At 36.8% G+C, this 15007-nt stretch overlaps 1 protein-coding gene across 3 annotated transcripts in view; it reads right to left on the bottom strand.

Moving 5' to 3' along the window:
* LOC122798656 (leucine-rich repeat and fibronectin type III domain-containing protein 1-like protein) overlaps nt 1-14185 on the bottom strand; it is a 4504452-nt gene extending 4490267 nt beyond the window's left edge. For all 3 annotated transcript variants that reach the window (XM_044067745.1, XM_044067758.1, XM_044067750.1), the window contains exon 1: nt 13587-14185. The gene's annotated coding sequence lies outside the window, so the exon portion shown is untranslated. The remainder of the gene's footprint in view (nt 1-13586) is intronic.
* Nucleotides 14186-15007: the final 822 nt, after the last annotated feature.

A 15007-nucleotide genomic window follows, 5' to 3' on the forward strand; every position in this document is an offset into this window, starting at 1 on the left:
AGAGGATGATCTTTATAGATACCTAAGGCATAGCTCTGTAACACAATTTTTCCTCAATACTATCACACACAAAAATTGAAAATGGACAGCTTGTTTTTTTTTTTTTTTTTTTTTTTGCAAAGAATTCTGGAATTCTTTAAGCCTATTCAGATTTTCACAGATGTAGAAAATGCTGTTCAGCCTCAGCTGGTACTTGTCAAAAGTCAATGTATTTCCATCCAGGCAAGGACAACGAAGGAGTCTTTTGATGTCTCATTGTCATTGTCATACTGTTATTCATATACACTACTATCTCACCAAGGTGCCAGACTTTAAAATCCGTTACTGACACCCTACAGTTATTCTATAAAGGATACAGTACATGAAGTAAATGCATTCAGTCATCCCATTTCAGAATCTGTATGAGTAAAATATTTGCATTTATTTTCAGACAATTCAAGATTTGTTTATAAGTAGGATGTATCTTAAGAGAATCCAACAACTCATCAAACAGAAAATCATTTTTGCCTAATTATAAAAGTTTTACATGCCAAATGGATGGGAATTATATAGATAACAAATCCTAGTTAACTCTCCAATGATATGAGAAATAAATGATCCTATACTGTGTGTTGATATTAACGACTTTAATGCTCAAATGTTAAAACATAAAAAACGAACATGCTTCCCTTTTACTTGCTTAATTAGCAGAAGTGAAATGTTCTACACGTGAGACACATTCCATGGCTGTCATCTCCACCTGAATATGTTTTTCATTTTCAAGTGCTTACACTTAGCTTTATTGATACTTCGCTTCATCTGTGTGGAATGAGTCTGAGAAATAATTCCTATTTTATGCATAAATGTATTTAAACTGTCTCTTAACATTTAACAGTGGTACTGTATGAATCCCTTGACTAACATCTTATAGTAGCACATACAAAGCAAATAGTAATGGGCCAAAAACTGACCCCAGCGCTACACCACAGGTCACTGTACAACAAGAAGAGGAATTATTTTGATAACATCACCCTGAGTGTGTATGGAAAAGTAAGAAGCAAGTAATTCCAAGATGGCTTCCACCATGCCACAATAATGCCTCAGACATGCAGGAATTCTTGTTGAATGCAACAGACAACATTAAAAGAAGCAAGAAAGAATAAGATCATTCATCTTTTGTCAAATGAAGGTCATTAAAGACCTACAGAAATCCATCTTTATACTATACTTTATCTGGATCAAAATAATGAGTTGAAATGATTTATTTCTTTATTGCTTATCTTCCATTAAGTCGTATAGCTTACAGCACTATACTTTACTTATAACATTATTATGTCAAAAGAGGAACTAAAAATATTACTACTTAATGCTGTTATCACACTGACATGTTGCATTATATGTTATGAGCAATGGTATGAGACACATATCACTATCATATAGGGCGATGTTTTACTGCTTGGAAAAGCAATAGAGATTAATAACTAATACCGCTGATGGGAAATCCATTTGTTATACTGCTGCATGGAGCTCTCACTCCAAGATCTGCTGTCATGGTGGATATTTCACAGAGACAGTACCTGTGGACATTTTAGGTCCTCTGCTAAGGCCATTCAGTAAGCGTGAACTAAAATAACAAGGACAAGGATTTTATCTTGCTATAAAATGACTTTCAACAGGATGTGGCACAACTGGCTGATGTTTAGATTTTAAAATATGAAACCCTGATTTTCCTCAAGCCACGATATGTTTAAAGACCACATTGTGTAGAAACTTAAATAATAAAAGTGGCAGTTTTCAGAAATGAAAAGTGCATTATAGGCTCATAGGATCATATGATCATAGGATGCTACTAGCCTATTGGCCCTAAGGCCTTGACAATCCTAGACATGTTATACCTTTGTTCCCTTATGGACCAATGTATATAGTCTATGTTTGTGCACAAATCTAAGATTAGCACCAGCTGCTCCTGTCTAAGAGGGACATAGGTGAAACTCCTGATATAAATGTATGGTTTCCCATCCAGTTGTCCAGGTTACACTTAAATAGGGTCATTGAGAAGCTCTGTTTTACATGAATTGGGGGTTTTGTCCAGAGGAGTGGCAACCTTTGGGAGACATTTCTGTCTCTCCAGCATGTGCTGTTAATATCACAAGCTAGGTTAAGATCCTTAGAGCAATTGAATCTTATCACATTGGATTTGCAGATGTGCAGCAGCTTCATCAAGGTAGGGTCTGAGACTGCTCTGTAGATCAGGTAAAAGTTGTCTCTAAGCAGTCTGTACTATAGTGAATAAAGTGATAGGGCCTTCAGTCTGTCTGTGTAGGTCATGTGTTGTAGGCCCTGAATTATCTTGGTGAGAAATCTCTGAGGTCTCTCCCATTGCTCCAGATGTCTGGTGAGGTACATACAGAAGGGAGCATTGTACTCTATTATTGATCTGATGAGAGCCGAGTACAGGGGAGTTATAACCTCCTTAGCTTTGGATGCTTTACCATTGCTTATGAGGTGTAGAATGTAAAATGTCTTCCTTACCACTGTGAATACCTAATAATCAAAACTAAAGCTGCCATCAACTTGTGTTCCTAAAACCACTGGCTTTGAACTTAGGGGGTATTATCAATGTTGTAATTAGCAGGGGTTTATCCTTTGCCGAACAGGAAGATAATGCATTTTTTTTATTTAGTTTTAAGTCCATGGCTTTAACACTAATCATTTGCCTCTGTAAGCCCATTTTTAGTATGGTGACATCTTTAGGGGATTCGATGATTGCACCCAGTTTGCAGTCCTCAGCAAACCTGGTAAGCCATAGGCCATCTATTTTTGACTGGACTTCTGAAAAATAGATACTAAACAGTAGGGGGCCTAGCAAAGATCTCTGTAGGACACAACTTATAAGAGGTCTGCTAGTAGAGTTGGTATCCCCAATTTTGACTGTATGCATTCTGTTTGTGAGCCAGTTGGCAACCAGTCTAGTGACATAAGGGTTAATCCCCAGCTGGGTGAGTTTCTCAATGATGCCTGATTGACGGATTGTGTCAAAGACCTTGTCTAGGTTGAGCTACTCAGTGTGAACTGTTTTGCTTTCATCCATGACCTTGGCGACATTCTCAAAGAGGTCCAACATGTTTAGCAGGCAAGATCTGCCCTTAATGAAGCCAAACTGGGTCAGGTCAAGAATTTGAAGGTCACCTATATCCTTGATGATAAGGTCCATGATGATTCTCTCCATGGCCTTGCAGAAAAGGCTGATGAGGCTTATGGGTCTATAGTTCCCAGGATTGTTTGAGGGACCCATTTGTGCAAAGGGATTACAGGTGCTGTTTTCTACTCAGCTGGGACAAAGTCAGAGCTTAAACCGAGATTGAAGAGCGTAGTCAGTGGTTCCACTAACTCCCATTTTAGACCATTTAATAAGCAGCCTGGGATGTTGTCCGGTCCCATAGAGGCTGTGTTTTTGGCCTTGGAGAGTGCAGCTATGACTTGCTCTCTGGAGATACTCAGCAGAGGATTGGTGACAGGTACATTATGGGGTATGATTGGTAGGGACAGAGGGGTGAAATTTTCACCAAACCTGTCCACTAGCAGGTTGGCAATGTCATCAGGTTCAGTATAAGTGTTACCGTCCATAGCTAGTTCAGCATAAAGCTGGGCCTTCTCTTTTAGATTTTGGCCGTAGCTAAAGAATACTTTGTGATTTTCCTTAGCTAGGGATGCTAATTTAGTTTCATAATTAGCTTTAGAGGACTTTAAAAGATGTCTAATCTGCTTGCTTTTGCTTTGGAGGGAGTTCTTCATTTGCTGAGACAGTTCACACTTGCTTTTTGACAGCAGTTTCTTTCTCTTATTGTATAACCTATTTATGCTGGATGTCCACCGGGGTGTCATAATTTTTTGTGAGGATCTTGATTTGATCTGTTCCGGTATGGCTGAATCTGTATATTTATATAGGTGTTTATGCAGGACATTTGTGTACATGCCAGTATAAGGGTCATTGCTGTCAGTGTTATCAGGTGGTCTGAAACTATTGATGCCATTGCATCACACATAATGAAAATGTTGCTTAACACAGCACAAAATAAAACCTTAAACTGTACTTCTGTCTGGAAATCTAAAGAATTTATGTTTAGGTTAAATTCTGATTCAACCTGTACAAATAGCGCACTTTGTAGTACCTGTGCAACTAGGGCAGTATGTAACAGTGTAGCGAGCACATTAATATTTGTAGCCATTTATTTATTTATTTGCCTTTGTTACTGGGAAAGTTGGATTGGGAACTGGACCTTTTTTCAGCAAAGACCCAGAGAGAAATGCTCCTGTGTTACAATAATAGATGAATCAGAGTCATCAAAACAGAAAGAAAAAATAATATATGAAACAGAATCTCAAGGCAGGTAAATAATCCGAGGCACTCATTTATAGTAACTTGTACATTTTGTATTATCTAACCACCTGATGTGCACAAATGAAGAACCTTCTAATACATGTTAAAGCAGCACTATCTATATATAACTCGCAGGGTAGGTTTTGCTCAGAGCTAAATCATAATATCCATGCCAAGAACACAACAACTGAGTTAAAGTCTAAGACAACTGATGCTAAATCTTGATAATATATGGAGATTTAACTGCCCTGATGTTCTTACTGTTACTTTCAAAAACAAACGAACAAAATAAAGAAAAGAAAAATAAAAGGACAAGAGCATAATCAGTGTATTTCAAGCATTGTTTACTTATGACAGCCTCTGATTTGGAAATATTTTCTATATAGCTTCATAGGCACTTAGTAGGATATTCTTCTATGAGTATCTTAAGAACCATAGCATTACATCTCTATGGTAGGTTTTAGGTTTTATATTTTGCATAGAAATAATCCTGAGGTAGGCCAAACAAGGACATGTTGTGACACTTACATGTTTCCCATATCCAAATGGGACAAAGGGTGCGAAACTTGGGATTCATTTGAGGTTAGCCATCTATTCATCCAAAGCACATTTGAATAGAGTAAGGGAAGTACTTTGCTTTTATGTGGAGTGGAAAATGCTTCCACAGAAGTGGTATTCTCTGTGATACAAACCTATCCCTCCAACATGCCTGATTATTTTGCAAAGGTCATTGAGATCCCTTGATTGGATTTCCATGTTACCATTGGATTTGCAAATATGTGAAAGGTCTGGCACAATAGGTTCTGTTAAGTGCTGACCTCTCAGTAGTCTGTATGTTGCTAAGCAGAGACAATGCTTTGACACGGTCTACATAGTTTTGATGTTTTTTTTTTAGTGAAAAGCCATTGCGTTTATTCCACATATGACAATTGTTTGGGCAGGTGTATATTGAAAGGGGCATTATACACAATTATCATCCAAATGAGTGGCAAGTGCATTAGAACAATTGCACCCAGGACTTGGATGCAACACCTTTGCATATAAGCTGTACAATTAAAAAAGACTTCCCTACAGCAGCGGATACATGATATCAAAAGACAGTTTATAACTATAAGATCGATTTCAGGAGCATGTTGTCAATGTGATAGTTACAAGGGGAGTCAGGCTTGCTGAAGGATACAATTAAGCACTTGCTGTCATTGCATTTAGTCCATGGTTTTGACAGCAGCTTATTGTTTGGGACAGAACCTCTTGTAGGATCTTGATGTCCGTTGGAGAGTTTATGATGACACCTTGTTTGGAGTCATCTGAAAAATTGGTCAGCCACAAATCATTAACATTAGCTTTGACCTCCAAGAGTAAATGCCAGTGAGGAGTGGCTCAAAGACTGAACCCTGAGGTGGACTGCTAGTGACAGGTCATTTGGAGGAGGGATAGCTACAGACACTAACCTCCTGGGTTCTATTTGTGAGCCAATATACTATCCAACAAGCTGCATAGGGATTGATATATGGCTGGAATAGCTTATCTATGATGCCTGAGTGTAGGATGGTATTGAATGCCTTTGCAAGGTCTAGCTATATGGTATAAACCTGTTTTTCCCTCATCCACTGTTTCAGTAAGTTTTTCAAAGAATTCAACCAAGGTAAGGAAGCAGGACCTGATTTGATGAATTTGAACTGGGTTGAATGAAGAATCTTTAGGCTATCTATGTCCTAATATATTAATTCCATAATGATCTTTTCCATAGCTTTATGGATTACACTGGTCAGACTTATGGGTGTATAATAACCCATGTCTACCGAAGCCCGGCCATTGTGCAAGGGAATTACTCTTGCTATCCTCCAGTCATCTGCAGTGAAGCTTGTTTTGAGCCTGAAATTGTGTACTTCTTTGGGGGATCAGATAACTCACATTTCAGGTTGACAATTAGGCAGCTTGTTATGTTATCTGGTTCCATAGAAGTAGTGTTCTTGGCCTTAGATAATGCCTTGAGAAGTTGTTATTGGGAGATTTGAGTGATGGTGTATGTGTGGGAATGAAATCTGAGAATACTGGAGGGAGGAGAGAGGTTTGAACTAAATGTGTCCATTAGTATATTGGCTCTGTTCGCTGTGTTTTGAGTATACAATACATTTTACTGTTAACAATGCGTGGTGTTGGGTATTGTTGTTATCCTTCTCCTGGATGGGTATCTTTACCTCGTATCTGGTTTTGGTTGATTTTATCAGGGTCCAAAGCACCTAGTTTAGTTTAGCAAGAATGTTCTTGTCCTATTGAGAGTTATATTTATTTTTGTGTGCAATAAGATATTTTTTTCTTTCATTATAGTATTTATTTAGAATTTGGCATTGTATTTATTCTGCTATTTATATCTGCATAAAATTTGGCAGCAAAGGATCCTGCATAAGTAGCGGGGTCAGCAAGAAGGAAGGAAATTTTGAATTTAGCCTGATCATCATTCAGTTTTAGCAGATTAGTCTTGACATACTCTATATCAGTCTTATGGTGAATACACTCAACTTCAGGTTTGGTTTGGTAAGGGTGGAAGTTAAAATTGATAGAAGCCAACTGCCCCATATTGGTAAGGACCAAATCTAGGATGTTATTGCTCCTGATTGGGATTTGGACTAACTGGTTTAGGGAGTTTATATCAATGAGTTCCAGAAATGTCTGAACAAACATGCTTGAGAATGCATGACTCTCCCAATTTGCAGCTTAATATATAGGGGCTACATAAAAGTTAAGTAGGAGGTGTAGGTCAAGGTAGATATAGAGGGGGTCCTGTATTTTGCCATGATGTGATAAGGGGTTTTGTTAATAGTATGCTTTACTTGGAGCACTCTTGAGTAGCATTCTGCCATCACCAAGAATGATGCTAATACATGAACAAAAGGTTATCTATTTTAACAACTGGCTTAGCTTCTGGTTTCAGTCAAATGGGGCTACAATATATATCAGACTGAAAACAGATGGTAGACAATCTCAACTGTTTGCCAAGGATGGCCGTCACTTCAAACTACAAAGCTTTGTGTATTAGGTAAATCCTTGTTCACCTACCTCCATGGTACCTTTATTGGCAACATCCATCCTCTAAATCTTCTAACACAAGTAAACATAATATGGATAATTTAAGGTATTGCAATATTAGGAGCATATATATATTTATAGCATCTGTCTACCAATGTAAGTCAGATACAGGCCATGCTGGCATTACTTCCAACTTATGGAATGGAATCCATAAAAGGCTGAAAGATCTGGATGCTACAAAGTAATGTCAAAAAAAGCACACATTTAGAAAATCCTTCTTGCATTTTTAATCATTGTGTGAGTTTATTAAATCCGCTAGACACAATAGACTTCTTTCTGAGTCGTAAAAGAATTACAATTATTAAGTGGCTTGCACGGTCACCAATGGCATGCAGCTGGCAAGATAAAAGAACTCAAAGCCAATATATCAAATTGTAGGTTATTACTACCTTATAACCAAAATGCTCCATGCTATAGTTTAACATCACATGTATAACATGTTTGTTATCTTTTTTTAATACTGCTCAGTAAGCCCAAATGTATGAATACATGAGGTAATGTTTCATTTTTTTTCTTTCTGCCTCATTGTCTTCCTGATTTGTGCCATTGCCCATTGCTTATAATTTAAATTCCTCAAAGAAAACCATGGAGTGATGAAGCTATGAGCTACTAATGAGGTTTGTCCTGCAGTATTAAGTTTAATTATCTCATTCCCTTATACATAATACTACACAATACAACATGAGAGAGCTAGACAGTGGTTCTAGGCAATGACTTAAAACAAGTGTGTGCCTAACAGGCCTCTCTGGCTATTGAAAAAAAAGACCTCTTAATTCTCTATCTTTTGTTATTACAATGTATTTCTTGGAGATGTGCTCTGATATCAAAGCTACCTGCACAGCTTCCATTAGCAGTACATCATCACAGCTGAATATTATTTATGACAATACAGAAGAATGTCAAAAGACAGACATAAAGAAAGTTACAGTATGACTGAGAGATGCAGACATGTCTCAAAGAATTAGTACCTGTTAAAGTTCCTTACATTACATCAGCATTTATTTAATAAAACACTTTTATACTGAGAAATTGATAAAGCAATGACTGACTCCATTTGCTCATAATACAGTATATCTTGTTACAAATGGTTTAAAAAAAGAGCAGTGACTTCTGATATTTAATTTATTATAATTTGTGTCCTACACTACCTCTTTGGCAATAACTTCTCATGGGAATTGCACTTCATAAATTAACCATTTATTTTCACAGTTCTAGTAAACGTGTTTGTTTCTAAGACACAGTATAGTTAAAATGTGAATTATGCTGTTTTAAAATGTCAGAATAGAGCTGAAATCATTCATGAAACAGAGTAAATAAAGCATTTATTTATTCAGACCCAGTCTGAATTGGCAGGCAGTTAGATTTTATGCAATCTTGGTATGAGTAACCGGTACAAAATGTGATCATGTATTTGTAGCATTTGAAGCCCTGCTTTAGTACTTATGAATTCTGAACATGCTACACTACTTCAAGTCAGGTGGATGTAGTTCTGTTAATTTATTTGCATTAACAATGTAAGGCATTCCAGGCATGACAGAAACTGTCACATCAAAATAATTATTGACAGGTAACAGAAAAGACACATCATGAAAGAATATTAGGCTGTCAACATTAATTATAAGCCATGCATATGCATCAAAATTGATTTGAGCCAAACATATAGAAATACCAGAATAGGACAATTTTTAACTCAAAATAAAGTAATACTGAAATAATGAGTAATCATGTAGTTGCTTCTGCAAAATGACTTGCATCACACAAGGTAAATGCAAAATGTGATAAGGAAAATGCTTACGAAACTGTAAGTGACAAATTTTAACTAGATACAACAGAAATGATGCTGCAGGACTTGCAAATTAATATGTCTGTTTAAATTTTTCCGATAAAAAAACAAAGTGACTCCAACAGGCAGATATTTGGGAGCAACTCTATAGCTTAGCAGCACTAAATCAGAGAGCTATGTTGATGCCCTAAGTATAGAACCAACCCCAGGTCACCATGCTGATAGCTAAAGGAAGCTGCAGTAACAGTCATGTGACAATCTGCCTCAGAATGAGATAGCTTTCTGTAAGCTCTAGTAATAGAGTGATCCTTTAAGCGACATGCTGTTTCTGCACAGGGCAATCAGTGTTTGTCACAATGTAGAGAGAAGTAGGATGGTAATTAGAGCGATATAGGTGTGTGTGTGTTTGTGTGTGTGTGTGTGTGTGTGTGTGTGTGTGTGTGTGTGTGTACTGCACCATAAGGCTCACTGACAGTGGAGCCCAGAGCCTTGTTAACATGTTGGACTACCTTCTTGTTTGTTGACTATTTCTTTGAAATGCTACAGAACTAAAGGGACAAATGTATGCAAGTAATACAAAGCAACAACTACAGCATACATTTCATTGCAGGATCTTTTGGGAGTATAAGAATCTGTGGAACATATAAATATATGAGCAGAAAGAAACGTCTGTATGATCAAGAATAGATGAAAAGATATTTCTGTAAGGTACTTTAACCAGGCAAGGGGGAGTTTGGATTCAAATCAACCAGACAATGAATGGATATAGTTTAGAATCAATATACATCCTGTTAATTAAGAATCATATATTTAACTCAGTGCTAACACAGCACTAACTACTGAGTTTCCCTACAGTAGGTTAAACATGATAGGGTAACCCTGCTGCTAGTCACCACCTAGTATGAAATATCCGCACACATTTCATGACCTACTTTGTACAAGCTTTGTGTCTAAACCAACATAAATCAGAGAGGATGCCTTTAATTCCTAGAGTAGACAAGGTTCATTATTGTCTGCCTAGAGCATTTCATTCAACATTTTTTACAGTTTATTCCTTCTGATTTTTTTCACCCTAATTGCTGAAAATTCAGACTAAAGGCTTGTCTAGTTTTACATCATCAGTTTAAATAGGTATGTCACATCTGTTATTGCAATAACCCTACAAAGCAAATTTAACATTTACTAAACATTTCTGAGATTTGCATCAAAACATGAAATAGTTCTGTACATCAAATGTGAGATTTTTACATAATTTCTGACTAAGGATTTTGTGGGGTGCTGAAAATTAACTCTAGTGTTATAGAATTATAGAACATGTTCAATGATCTATGCCACTGTGTCTTTAACAGTATATTTTGTTTAGCTTGCACTACTGACTTTCATAAAGGTGGCCATTACTGCTATATACTTAAGCCAGTATAGTATAACCTGTACCACCTCTTCTTGTAGAAGGATTTGATGAAACATGACAATATTTTAGCTGAAATGTGAGCTTCACCTTGACATGATGCATTAACTCAAGAAAAATGAATGCATTCATTTACACTATACTGTTATTGCCAAACTCATAGAGAAATTTGAGTTGCTGCATTATGTAAAATAGACTTCATCTGTGTAATGGTCTGAAATCCAATATGCTGAGGTATAATGTTCCCTGAATAATCCCTCTAAAGCTGGCCAGCAGAAGAGGAACATTGCATTGCAACAGTCACAAGCACAACATGGAATAGCATAAAGTTGTGTAGAAACCTAAACTTGTCTAAGAATTATATCACAAACTCCACCAAGAATCAAGTCATTGTGGCACACAAAATGCTGTGACAATCGATAGTTAAAATTTAACAGCTGGTATACACAGAAGTGACTCAAGATATTAAGAATAACACAACATTAATACCCTGCAACTGCTAGACTGTATGCCAGGGAAGGTTAATAACTGCATGTCTTCCATTTCTCAAATGTACAATGATAATGTACCTATAATGTATTGGTGTACAGTATTACCGTATTTCTCCCTTTGCTTCAAAACTAAGACAGTGATGCTGAATGAATGTACCTGTTGTGTACAGCAAGGTTTAATTTTCATAAACTGAAAGGTAATCTTTATCTCAAAATGCATTCAGAAATGTAACTATGTACATTATTCTGCAGTTAGCTTTAAATACCTAAAGCAGAAAGGCTGCATTACCTTGTGATGTTGTAGTAATCTATTTTCTTACAGGACAGCATCCGTCAAGCTCTTACAGAAACAAAGCAATGACTGAAATTAAACACCAACACAGGTCACAAGTATTACATTTAACTTACAAATGAAAGCTATTTTTAAATCACTTTGATAATGTTGTAATTCATGTGAAATCCACATTTCTACCTAGTGAACTTAATTGTTTCCATAAACACTAGCTTTAACTGTTTTCACCTCAGAATGTTTGTTTCATTAATCCTGCCCTTTAACAGAAATAAATACTGTTTAAAGCAAGAACATCATCTTCACAAAACTCTCATGCCAGAGTCTATTAAAAACTCTGCCAAAAATGCAGCAATGATGGGTATGGGTCATACATATGTGTGTGTGTGTGTGTGTGTGTGTGTGTGTGTGTGTGTGTGTGTGTGTGTCGGTACATATATATATATATATATATATATATATATATATATATATATATATATATATATAAATATATCTATATATATATATATATATATATATATATATATATATATGTATAGAGAGAGAGACACACACACACACAGACACAGAGAGAGAGAGAGAGAGAGAGAGAGAGAGAGAGAGAGAGAGAGAGAGAGAGAGAGAGAGAGAGAGAGAGAGAGAGAGAGAAACTTTATAAATGCATTCATGCAAATAAACATACAAGTCTATTAAGCTTTGTTCAGAATTCCAAACTGGAACTCCCTTAAACGTTTATGCAGTTCTAAATGTGCCATTCATTTTTAATATATAACTGGCAAAAAAAATCTTCATACAGAAAGCACAAGCTATGTGTCATATCACCGTTCACTCTATCTGTCCACATTCTGGAGTGCAAACTGTTCAATGGAAATTAATTGGCTATTTCACAGAGCTCCAATAAGTTATATGTTTGGCAATGAGTTATCTCAGAACTAAAGTGCCTTTTTATTCATCACCAAGGGTTTGATGCCTAAGTCAAACTTTTATCATTCAGAAATTACCCCTGCCAGTCTAAGCAGGCTTACCCCCAACTCACACACATACACTGTGTCTGAATTCATGAATGAATAGCTGAATAAGACTCTTACATCTGACAATGTTATAGCCGCCCCTGTGTCTTTTTCACAAAATTTACAAGTGGACAAGGCAGACAGTCTTATAATCTTATGATTTACAAATGCATTGTTCAATACATTTGCTCTCCCAGCCTTGGGAGTTTCTTATTTTGAAACTGGAACAACAGACAGTAAACATCACCAAGTGCCTGCTTCCTGTCCCTGTTAAACATTACTAAGTTGATGATATCATACCTGCCTATAGATGGAAAACATGTTATCTGGGATAATGCTGAGAAAGACGACTGTATAATCCCAGCTACTGGCATCTCCCAGTTAATTAGTGAAATGCGTGAACACCTAATAGTAAACTGATCCTTTTAAATTATTATTAAATATACAGGGCTGCCTTCTCAAGTCTTACTATTTATAGTATCCACACTAAGAAAATATGTCAATTCATATTTCAAAAGAGGATGAGTCAGCCGGTTTTCTCAATAATTTCTTAAAGTCCATCAACAAGAGACAGAAACTACATAATAAAAGGCAGAAACTGTGGGTACTTGTGTCAAATCCATGACTGATCTTGTGTTAAACAGCTGTAGAGCAGCTGATTTGCTCAGCCACAATGTCCAGGAAGAAAAAGATGCTTAATGACAGTGCACTAAAAAAATACATGTTAACAATCTTGTTATAAATGTGAGCATCAGATATCTCACAATTGTAGCTGAGTAGCTGAAATCTGTATTATTTTATCAGACTGGAACAAAAGGTGCCATGAAGAGGTAACAATAGCCACCCTGCTAAAAAAAGATCCAGTGACCCCGTCACAGTGATCCATTGTTTTACACAATACTTTGTTGGTGGCAGTGACCTTCCAGTCCTGTCAAGGACCCTCAGGGTGGGAGATTCAGACAAACTGCCTTACAGACGGTCAGTTATTATAATGTTGAGTGGGAACAGGACTAAGTAAGGCTCTAATAACATTGACGATACAGACCATTAAGTAACCAGTTGTGCAGACACAGACAGCACACTTTTCATACAAATAACAAAAAACTTCAGCTGAGTCTGTATAGGCATTGAGAAACAAAAAAGGATGTTTACCTGGCATGAAATCAGATCCTTGGTGATATACACAAGAAGAATCAATGAGTTTGCAAATTGTTTTCAGTGTTTGGACTAGGATGCTGGATTTTAAACAGCAGAGAAGAAAAAACAGAAAAATCCCCAGATGGAGCAATTCAGCAGGTGAGCCATAGTAATTTCATTTTAGTAAGGAAATATATCACTTAAAATATCTGGAGTGAGTCAAGCAGGTAGAGAGCAAGAGACAGTAAAAGGACAGAGGGGACTTGAAACATTCTCATGTCTTCTGCATCAGAAATTATATAGAGAGAAACAATCCTACAGTTACAGGTCCGCAGAGCCTTTTATCCTAGGTAAACCAAAAGTAAAAGAAAACAATTGGCATGTAGCAGGATAGGGACTCATCCACACGGCTTTGTTTTCCAGCTTACAAAACCACCAGAGTGTATATCTTGTGAATTACTGCTTTCCTTTCAATTACTCAGGAAATGTGCCTCTAATCCCCAGAAACAGCAGGCAGATCTCTACCAATCCATAGTACTGCCACAGTATTTTCTAACAGGAATGCCTTTTGCTAGCCTCGGATAGCCGAGACAGCAGAGCTACTCTGTCTTAGCCATCAGATGATGTAAAAGGAGGTTCAGTGTGCAGAAGGAAGAAATCATGTAGAGCAGCTAACTGTGGGAGGGGCTCAGTTTGTTCATGCATATGAAGCAATGAGCTATTTTGTTTTAAAGGTATGCTACCTCTTTATATAAGCTATAGTTTGCAGAAAGTGCACAATATACCCACGACCTTGAAAATGCAGTCAGTAAAAGCATCCCGTTCTTTAATAAAAGCATGAACTGCACCAGTTTTAAAGGCACAGCAATTAGGTATGTGTGTGTAGGCAGCTTGGTGGTAGAATCAGAGATCAGATTGATTATACGTCTTTAATATCTAGCACAAAATGGATTTTTATTATACAGCTCAGTTAGAATAATGGGATGGCATAGTACAGAACACAGTATATTTATGTGAACTCACAAACAGAAGCATTATAGCAAGGCAAAACTGAATAACAACTAAGGCTACCCTTGGTAGCTGATGTAAGAGTTTCTGCTGTCTCATTTCCTTTAATCTTTGAGTAGAACATATTGTCACAGAACAATTGGCTGTTCATACATTTTGATAACTACTTAACTGATCCTGTTTCTTAAATTCAAGCTTGCATGCATGCCAGCAGTGTGTTCATTAAGCTTCTAGCCTCTTGTTAGGCAAAATACTTTGCTCTTTGCGTTTAAAATAGCTGGCACCTTTACAATGTGAGGATGGTGCGAAGTATGCTTGAACACAGATTTATTTCCAAGAATCGCTAGCCAGACTAATTATTACAAGTGGATTAGCAAGAGATATTTTGAATTCATGGCCAGGAAAATATGAATTGTTATTAGTTCCAA

The sequence above is a fragment of the Protopterus annectens genome, chromosome 1.part0, assembly GCF_019279795.1.
Source record: "Protopterus annectens isolate FY-2018-M chromosome 1.part0, PAN1.0, whole genome shotgun sequence".
In the NCBI taxonomy this organism is placed as follows: domain Eukaryota; kingdom Metazoa; phylum Chordata; order Ceratodontiformes; family Protopteridae; genus Protopterus; species Protopterus annectens.